This window comes from Gordionus sp. m RMFG-2023, chromosome 1 (genome assembly GCF_954871325.1).
Source record: "Gordionus sp. m RMFG-2023 chromosome 1, tfGorSpeb1-WG-v2, whole genome shotgun sequence".
In the NCBI taxonomy this organism is placed as follows: domain Eukaryota; kingdom Metazoa; phylum Nematomorpha; class Gordioida; order Chordodea; family Parachordodidae; genus Gordionus; species Gordionus sp. m RMFG-2023.
Window position 1 is genome coordinate 63,839,872 of NC_088775.1, and position 9,281 is coordinate 63,849,152.

At 28.3% G+C, this 9,281-nt stretch overlaps 1 long non-coding RNA gene across 1 annotated transcript; it reads right to left on the bottom strand.

Moving 5' to 3' along the window:
- Positions 1 to 2,610: 2,610 nt before the first annotated feature.
- On the bottom strand, positions 2,611 to 3,372 carry LOC135922727 (uncharacterized). Its single transcript, XR_010571012.1, has 3 exons — positions 3,103 to 3,372; positions 2,703 to 2,883; positions 2,611 to 2,656 (listed from the first exon to the last, which is right to left on the bottom strand). It is a non-coding gene; the product is annotated as an uncharacterized LOC135922727 (long non-coding RNA).
- Between the last annotated feature and the right edge of the window lie 5,909 nt (positions 3,373 to 9,281).

A 9,281-nucleotide genomic window follows, 5' to 3' on the forward strand; every position in this document is an offset into this window, starting at 1 on the left:
GAGGGTTAATATTTTTATCGCCATATTTTAATGTCATAGAATAAATAATTCCTGTAAACAAAATTTGTTCTTGCTCATCCAAAAATATTTATAATTTTTTTTATATTCTCATTATTTAATGCATGAGATCTTTCATATTCTTGTTAAATTAACTAATTATTTACTTTCTAGCACGATAGAAAATTCCTTCAGGAAATAGGACGTTCCAGAATATTTGTAAATTCCAATGGTTTGTTTTGAGACTCCATCCGTTAACACTAAAAGATAATTCAATCCCTTTGAGTCCAGGGATAAAAATTCTACCTGACTCGCTTCAAGCGTATCTATTGTTTGCACTAAATCGAAATGGTTATGTTTGTATTCTTGATACCTTAAATATAAATTAAATATAAGATTTTTTAACGAAATAATGTCTTTAAAAATAATCAGTCTCTTTTGTGATAATTTAAATATAAAATTTTATTTAATGTTTTAAGAATACGGAAAAATCAATAATACCATATATTTATTTATTGAAAGTTTTAAAAAGATTAATTTCTGTCTAAATAATTGAATGAACGGATAGTTTTCCAAATTTTTTATATGTTAACCCTCACGTATAAGCCATAAGAATCTTGGTGATTTTACCGGGAGAAGGGGAGGGGGTAAATTTTAATCTAATATTAAATGCAAAAAAGGTTCTGACTAGGGATTGAACCAGGTTTTAGATCACCTTGGTACCCAATTCTGCTTATTAATATAATAACAATTCTTCGTAAGCAATGGCTGCGACTATTCTTCGCCATTATCATAAGTTTCAGCCAAAAATATATACTTAAATATAAGTAACGGTAGGTTTTTATCGATTCGAGAATTAGAATCTTTGCCACTCTGTACGAATGCTAAGTATGTTTCCGAATTTATAACAAAGAATTTGACATCTCTGCATCCAAGGGCTCTTAAATGTTGGAAAGGTTTAAAATTTTCATAATTCGCATAAGAATTTTGATTGGTTCGTGCTACTTGAAAATTCGACCATTTATATAATGTGGGAGGTAAATAATTAATATCGTCGTCCATATTCGATTTGTAGACCACGACCATGAATAAATTTACTCCAATCAAAGCAAAATCCATCTAAATTTTTAATAAATATCTACTATACGTAAAAATCATAATATATTATTTCCCAGTTTAAAAATGCGTTTTCGTGATATATTAATATTATGTTATCACATTCTTACTTTCTCAATCGTTTTCGTTGAGAGATGAGCTAAAGAAAGAAACCCTTTATTCTCATCATCATGGCCTTGATCACTGCAATATATTTTGGAGAGTTTCATATCCTTAATATTAATCTCAGCTTTTGTAGCATTCAAAGAAATATCATTATCATAACCATCTTTAAGCTCTGCATTTTTATAATTTTTTTTATGATTATTCAAGGGTGAATAATAATCATTTTCTGGATTTTGATAAGCCAGCATTACGCATGTAGAATTTAATGCCAGGGAGGCATTCTGAATCGAAAACATTTTATGGTTAATGGGAGATCCTGTATAAATAGTCTGATAGAGGTGCAGTCCTACTAAGTTGGGCGGCTCATGACGGATATAGTATATTTGACTGTAAAAAGCGTCATTATCTGAAGTAGGTAGTGACCACATAATATAAAACATTATATAGGTAAAAAGGAAAGTAAGAATAATATTTAAATAAAACATTTATTCCTAACTTTTTCTATTACGTTTTTAATTAAAAATCTAGTGTTTTAAATAAACAAATTTAATATGATAAAACACATATACTAAATATTTTGTATTTGCAGATAGGCGTGCAATAGATATTTAAAAGTATTACTTATTGTAATATGTTCGAAATATATTTTTTTTAAAATAAATACAAATAATTTTCAAATCACTTTCTGTCACATTGTCATATCCACTTAATGATGCCTTGTAAAGATTTGGCGAGCACATTTTATTATCACGTTTTTCTTCAATATCTTTACGCGTATAAGCATCTGAGGCGAATATAAACAAACGATTACCTATCGTTTTCGTCGACAAACGGGCTTCCCTAGCTGTATAAATAACCTATAAAATATGATTTATTTAAATAATATTAAGAATAAATTCATATTTCTATTTTAAAAAAATATATTACTTCAAAAGGATGAAAATAGGCTTGATCAGACATACGTCTATACAAGAGATGCGAGAAACAATTCGTTATCGGACACCGAGTTTTTTGTGAAATTAAGAGGTAGTCATGGTCCGAGATAGTAAAATGTAGGATTTTACTAATCTCACCTTGAATACATAACTTATTATCGATATCTATTAATCTTAATTCCTGATACAAAATTACATTCTCAACGAATATAGCGGCATCTAATTTTTTTTTATAATGTCTATATATAAAATCCTTAGATTTACAATTTACTTTTGATACTCTCATGGGAAGTATTCAGAGCTAAGCATTGATCATTTGATGTTTCCTTTAAAACTTTCATATCGTCAAAGCTTTCGCTCAATTCTCTTAATTCATTGGATATATATTCCATCTTAATTCCATTCATGCTGCCTAACAAGTGCACTATTCCATTAAAAGTTATAGGCAGCGAGGATTCTACAGTCCAAGCTATATTGACTACATTGTCCTTATCAGATCTTAGCTGGTTAATGGCAAATAGTTAAATATATTATTTAAAATGAATTCACATAATTTATCTCCAAGTCATGAATATAGATGTCATTTATCAATCCCGATTCCACAACCATTTCAGCTTTATCACAACAGAGTCCATCTTGAAATATCAGTGGTGTCTTTATATACTGCTTATCATTTTTAGTTAATAAGTTATCTCTATTAATTGGTATTGTATTCAGGGTTCCCATCAGACTAGCCAGAAATGAAATATTTTTCAAATAAAATGGAAAATTTAGCAACTTTTCAGTTTGGATGTTATTATAAATATAATTGTTAATATATGAATGTCATACCTAACTTATTACTTTTCTTTTACTTTCAGGTTTTAACCTATGTGAAAAACACCTAGTTATATATCTAAATTACTCAGAAATTAAACCATAAAAAAATATTTTTGAAAAATATTTATACGTGACCGGTCCTTTGAAATGAATGTGCGATGCAAAGGTAACGTTGTTGGGAAAATTAATGTCGTCACTCTTCCTCAACGCCTCAGATATTAATTCGGTAAAATTGACCCCAAAAATCAAGGCTTCGCTATTGAGAGACATATCATTCGTAACTCTGAATCCATTAGTAAAAACTAATATGTCTGAACCACTGAATAGATGTTTGGGATTTTTATGGGAGACCATGTTTTTAAAGGTTAAATCATTTATCCTCGCGTTTGATGGAAGGATAATGTCGCCTGTAAAATAATTTAAGATAAATATTTTTTTTTACGTTGATAAAAATATTTCATTTGTAAAATCTTCTAAATTATCGATTTTCGAAAAAAGATAATAGACTATATCTTCACTTTCAAAATTAAATTAAAATAAATTTTTTGGTTGTTTAAAGTTCTGGAATCAATACCGTTTTAGGGGTAACCGGAGTTAAAAAGCAAATGTTTTACTCATATATGAGAAAATATTTATTTCAATATATGTGCTAAACTAATTATATCATTAGATATTCATTATTAAACTGCAAATTAAAAACTCTGAGATTCCTTCCATTAATATAAATCAAGCATTTTGATATTTACCAACAACCATGGATTGAGACAAATCATTCTAGCTAATGGTAAATAACAAATTTAAACTACAAAACCAAACACAAAATATTTTATTTCTGAACAATTTAAATATTAATTTAAACTCCACGCAAGAAGAACATACGTAAAATGGTTCATTGCCCATCCAGGACAAGTTTTACAGTGTTTTTTAAATTTATTTTATCCTCCACATTTTAATAATTTATTTCTATAACGAAGCTATAATTTTTGAGGTTTTATACCTTCTCTATGGGGGAGGGGGGGGGGGGGGTAGTGTGATAACGCCATTCGAATTATAAAGATTATTATTCATTACTTAATAGACCAAATCATTATCATGATCGGATAGTTAGTAATTTACTTCAACCCTAATTATTTTAGTAGGGTCATCACAATTTTTATTTAGATTATCTCTAGATTATATTGTAATTAGGATTATTATCCAGATGCATTCTATGGAATTATCATCATCTTAGATATAATTTGCAATTTAACAGTTTTATTTACTTATTACCCATTGCCATATAACCCAGTAAGTGAACAAACATAAATGGCTCTTATCGTCTTGTAGGTGAGATAGGAACCTCTGACTAAATTGTAAGTTATATTTTGAAGAATATATGTTATAAAATTTGAAGGTACTTTTGCCTAAGCAAAGAATACCAAAATTATTTTGGAAAAGGGACAAAAAATTGTTTCTTTTAAAGGTAGATCCTTTCACTTCGGAATGAACACATGGTAAAAAGTATAAACAAATGACCTATTTTGAGACATTTCCTCTTAAGAATAAAAGGTTATAGGCGTTCGCCTTTTTTCTTCGCCTATCATATATATCTCCCTATTAGTAATCGCTTGGGGTTCCCTATGAAACATAATATAGGTAAAAACAACATTTATAATTATAACTACTATTCTGATTTGTAACTGCTAATATAATTGTTATATAATCTCAAAAATAATTAACCAAAACCTTTAATGATCACTCTGTCTTTGAATATTAATTGCCTATCTATATCTATATCGAGAGCAAAACCATTGTACCAAACCTCCTCTTTCAACTTTTCAATGTGGACATTATTCAATAGGCCATCGTGAACAAAGAATAACAAACGTTCATGCTTGTCATAATTTACGTTGTAATTATTGTCATCTTTTAGCACAACCGATCTTATTTTATGTTTGAGAGTTAAACCTTTATTAAAAGTGAGTCTAGTCTTTATAGGGCACGGGCGATTCTTCCAAATGTACTTTTCTTTGTCCAAAAGCTCTTCAAGTTTAATAATTCCATTTATCATACTGTTCTTCAAATCAACTTTCTTATGAGATGGTAAATTTAAAAAAAATTGGTACATATCATGTTAATACTACAATTAGAACTTCTTTATAAAGTAAATTAAGATAAATTCTGTAAAATATTTATATAAACCTGAAAATTTAAATTTATACCATATATAAGTATAGGAAATAAAATGCTTTCTTTTCTTACCTTATTAAACACTGCGCCATCTTCAAAAAATACCTGATTACTATAACTGCTTTCGCCAATCGTAGATTTTAAAGGGATAATATTCGACAATAAATCCTTAAACACTATATCATTCAAATAATTTTCGATGATCAATCGACCCTCTATTTTCACATTACCTTGAAAATTTTAAAAAAAATTGATAAAATTGATATATTTTTTTAAAGTACCTGTTATCTTGCTTTTATCAATAAATTTGTTGTAGACACTGGTCATTTGGAAAGTATTAATAATGTTGGCTATAGATATCCCATTCAGATTATTATCTATTCTGATGTTGTTTTTGAAAGTGAGCTTTTCGAAGGTGAACCTAACTTTTGGTTGCTTGAAAATAATGGGAGATCCCTTCCGTGCTAAATGGCTAGATAATAAAATTCCTGAAAGCGAAAAATGTTTGGAAATATCAGCTGAGATTATATCCTTGTGTAAGACTATTTTATCGAACACTATGTGTTGCTGGACGATATGATCTATATTATTTTATGAGAAATATTTATAAATAGAAATATATCTTTGCAACATGACATAAAGTAAAGAAAAATGAATCTCTGGCATTCCTTACCCGATATTTTAAGGAACCGGCCAGTGACCCATAGGGGCGGGTATAGGTCTAATATTATATTTTCTAGCGAACTAAGTTTGTTTTGTTAAAGCAATATATAAATAGAGATAGCATTAAATAATTTATTATTATTATTAGTTCTTAATTTTGACGAAGGGAATATAATATTCATAAAATCACATACAATACGATGAATGAAACTTCAAAGTTGTTAATAATACACCGCCCAATTTTTCGAAAAAAATGGATAATATACAAAACACTTAAAATACTTTTAAAAATAAACCTTTTCCTCTGTTTATAGTTATAAAATCATCTAAATAAATATCCCAAGTAACATTGTTGATTGTCTCAAAGAGGATATTTCCTTCCAACACACTCTTATCGTTAAATACTACAGGAATCCAGATAACTTGATCGGTTTTATTTAACAAAATATTTTCTAGATCTTTCAACCGGTACCCATTCACCATACCTAGCAAAAGATAAATAGGGAAAGTTATTAGAAAATTGAATGATTGATAAAAGATATAATTAAAGGTTTTATATTAATAGACCTTTAATATCTATATCGTTAAACACCAGTGAACGTCCCTTAAAAGATTTATCTCCCTTGATTAACTGATTAGATTTCCCATTTAAAACAACATTTCTCGCCAATTGACTGATATTTTTACTGTTGATTAAACCGTCTAATTGAATATCTTCCATTTTTACGCTATTCTTTCCTAATATAATTTTGTTTCCAGTCAACACTTGATCACCTATTTAATTAGGAATTAAAGAATAGAATAACATGGAGAGAATATTTAAAGAATAATCTGATTAACGGGAATTCGTTTTTAAGAAGAAAAGACAAATATAAATAATGTAAATTGATATAATTTTTTATAAGTGTGCACAATTTACACAAGGCAACTTTAACGCCTTTCGCTGTTATTAAGGATCTAACTATTTACCTTCAAATTTAAGTGAGTTTGAGAAAATGGTATCTAAGTATTGGCCGTTGAGTAAGCCATTGACTTCTAACATTTTTGTCTCTAATCCAACTTTAAGAACCACGTTATCATAAAATAGAATCTGTTTGGCATTTCCCATATCCTTCACTCTGATTATGTATATGTATATAAAATGAGTGAGTATAAGCATATTGTATGAGGGTTAGAAATCTACGAGGATTCGGAAATTTTCGATTTTAAAGAATTTTATGAAAGTGATTCTTACATTAAAAAAAAAATTAATTTTACCGGAAATTTTGTCTGCCTATATTTCAGACAGACAATTTCATCAACTTATGTATTTTAAGAATCCATATACAAATTAATAAATAAATAATCAAAATTTCACTGTAAAATTGTTTAAATTCATAGAGGTATTTATGCTCACATTTCTGATAAAATCACATTTCAAAATTTAAAACTGTCCTCTGTATTTAAAATGGAGATTCTGAATCCTGTCGACTCGAACTCCCATATATTTCTGCACATTCACTAAACAATGTTAGCTTAATATTTTCGCGCTTGTTTAAAATTGATATTATTAATAATTTAGCATACTTTTATTAACTGAGTAAAATTAGTAATTGCCACAAAGTAGGACACTAATTTATTTAAAAGATAACAATAGATGAGCTTTAAATGACAGCGCGAAATGAGCAGGCAAATTATCAGTTTAAAAGGTATTACATACTTCATAACGTTTGATATGTTGAGATTATTAAGAAGGCCAGAAAGGTGCAAATCCTTCCTAAATATCACCGGCATACGGAAGACTTTGCTAGCCTTTATTATTTGATCTTCGTCCTGTTTTTAAAAATTAATATTAAATTTGTAGCAAAAAGTTGCATAATAATAATTTTTACATTTAAATATTTTATGAATTCAATCACCTGTAAAAGTGTGTCGTTATTAAATAAGTTGCTCCAGTCCTCATTGTTCACCTTACCATTTAATACGCAATGCGGATTGTGTAAGACCATATTACCTATAGCGACCGATATACCACTTAAATGTTGAACATCTTGACTATTTGTAACCACTAAATCTTTACCTAAATTAATGTCACCTATCAAGGGTGTAGACAAATCCCCTAAGATTAAATTTTGGAAAGATAGCCTTAGATATGGGTCTTCAAATAGAGACTTAGTGTCATCCAGTTTAACCGTCCATTTAAGAAAATCTTTTAATGATTTCCCATTCAAGAATCCCTTGATATATAAGTTGTCTTTGAAATAGAGATTACCTTTCAGTGACAGATATTTGGCTATATACAAGAATAAATATTAAGATGTAATTATATATTTATCTAGTTAATGTCTTATTCCAACCTTGCAAAAATTTCTTATATTCCATTTGTTGCTTAAAATCTTAATGGTATTTTCAATAATATCTGGTTATGTCCTATTCTAAAAAGGTTATTCAAAATCCTAAGCAAAAACACTAGCATTCTACCAAGCATACGATTAAAAATATTTAAATACACTTACATTTAATCTTTTGCGGAGCATTGACTCTCACGCTATTAGAAATAATATTGGTCACGTTGATTTCTCCATTCATTAGTCCATTTATATAGCTATCAGATTTTAACGTAATTGAATTCTTAAACACGACTGGGTCTTATTTTTTTACAATATGTCATCAGTTAAAATATTTTTTACAGGTCACATTACTATATTCGAAAATAATTCGGCATCGTTACTGACTGCATTAGCTTATATCTTATAGTTTTGGAAATGCGGATTTTAACTTACAAGTCACTATAAAAAACTCAAAAATAATTCAGCATCGTACTGACTGCATTCGCTTAATATATCTAATAGTTATGGAAATGCGGCCATATACACTATTAAAATTAATCAAATTATAAAATAAGGCATTAATTGTTAAAATACTTATAGTTCTTTTAAGTCTTAAGAGTTAATACTTTTTATAATTTCGTCACGACTAGTCAAAAACACCTTCGAAATATCCAAATTCCCGATGATCGACTGGGTAATAATATTTCTAAATCTGACAGGTTGGACAAACGTTACGGGTCCTTGTAAAATAATGGGAGTCTGAGGGTTTAGAAGGGATAACCTAATAAAATCTTCCGGGAATTTTACGTTGTTTAATTTCCCTTTTAGTTTAACAAGTCCATTGAATATAGTTTTTTGTCCCAAGAAGTTTGTTGGCACTTTAGAAAAACAAAATAAAAATTATTTATAGTATAATTAGAGAAAAATTTAAATTTAAAACTAATATTTAGTAAATTTAGTAATTTATAAAATATTGAAAAATTATGGAAGATACTATCAGTTGTCGCTCATTCTGAATTAAGCAACATTTATAATTTATAAAATGCATCACGGTAAAGTTTTTCTATCAATTAGATAGAAGCCATAAAAGTTCACCCTATTGATACGCATTATATGATAATAGAATCTCTGGGCACTTAAAAACTTTTTTCCATATAATTTTTGCGAC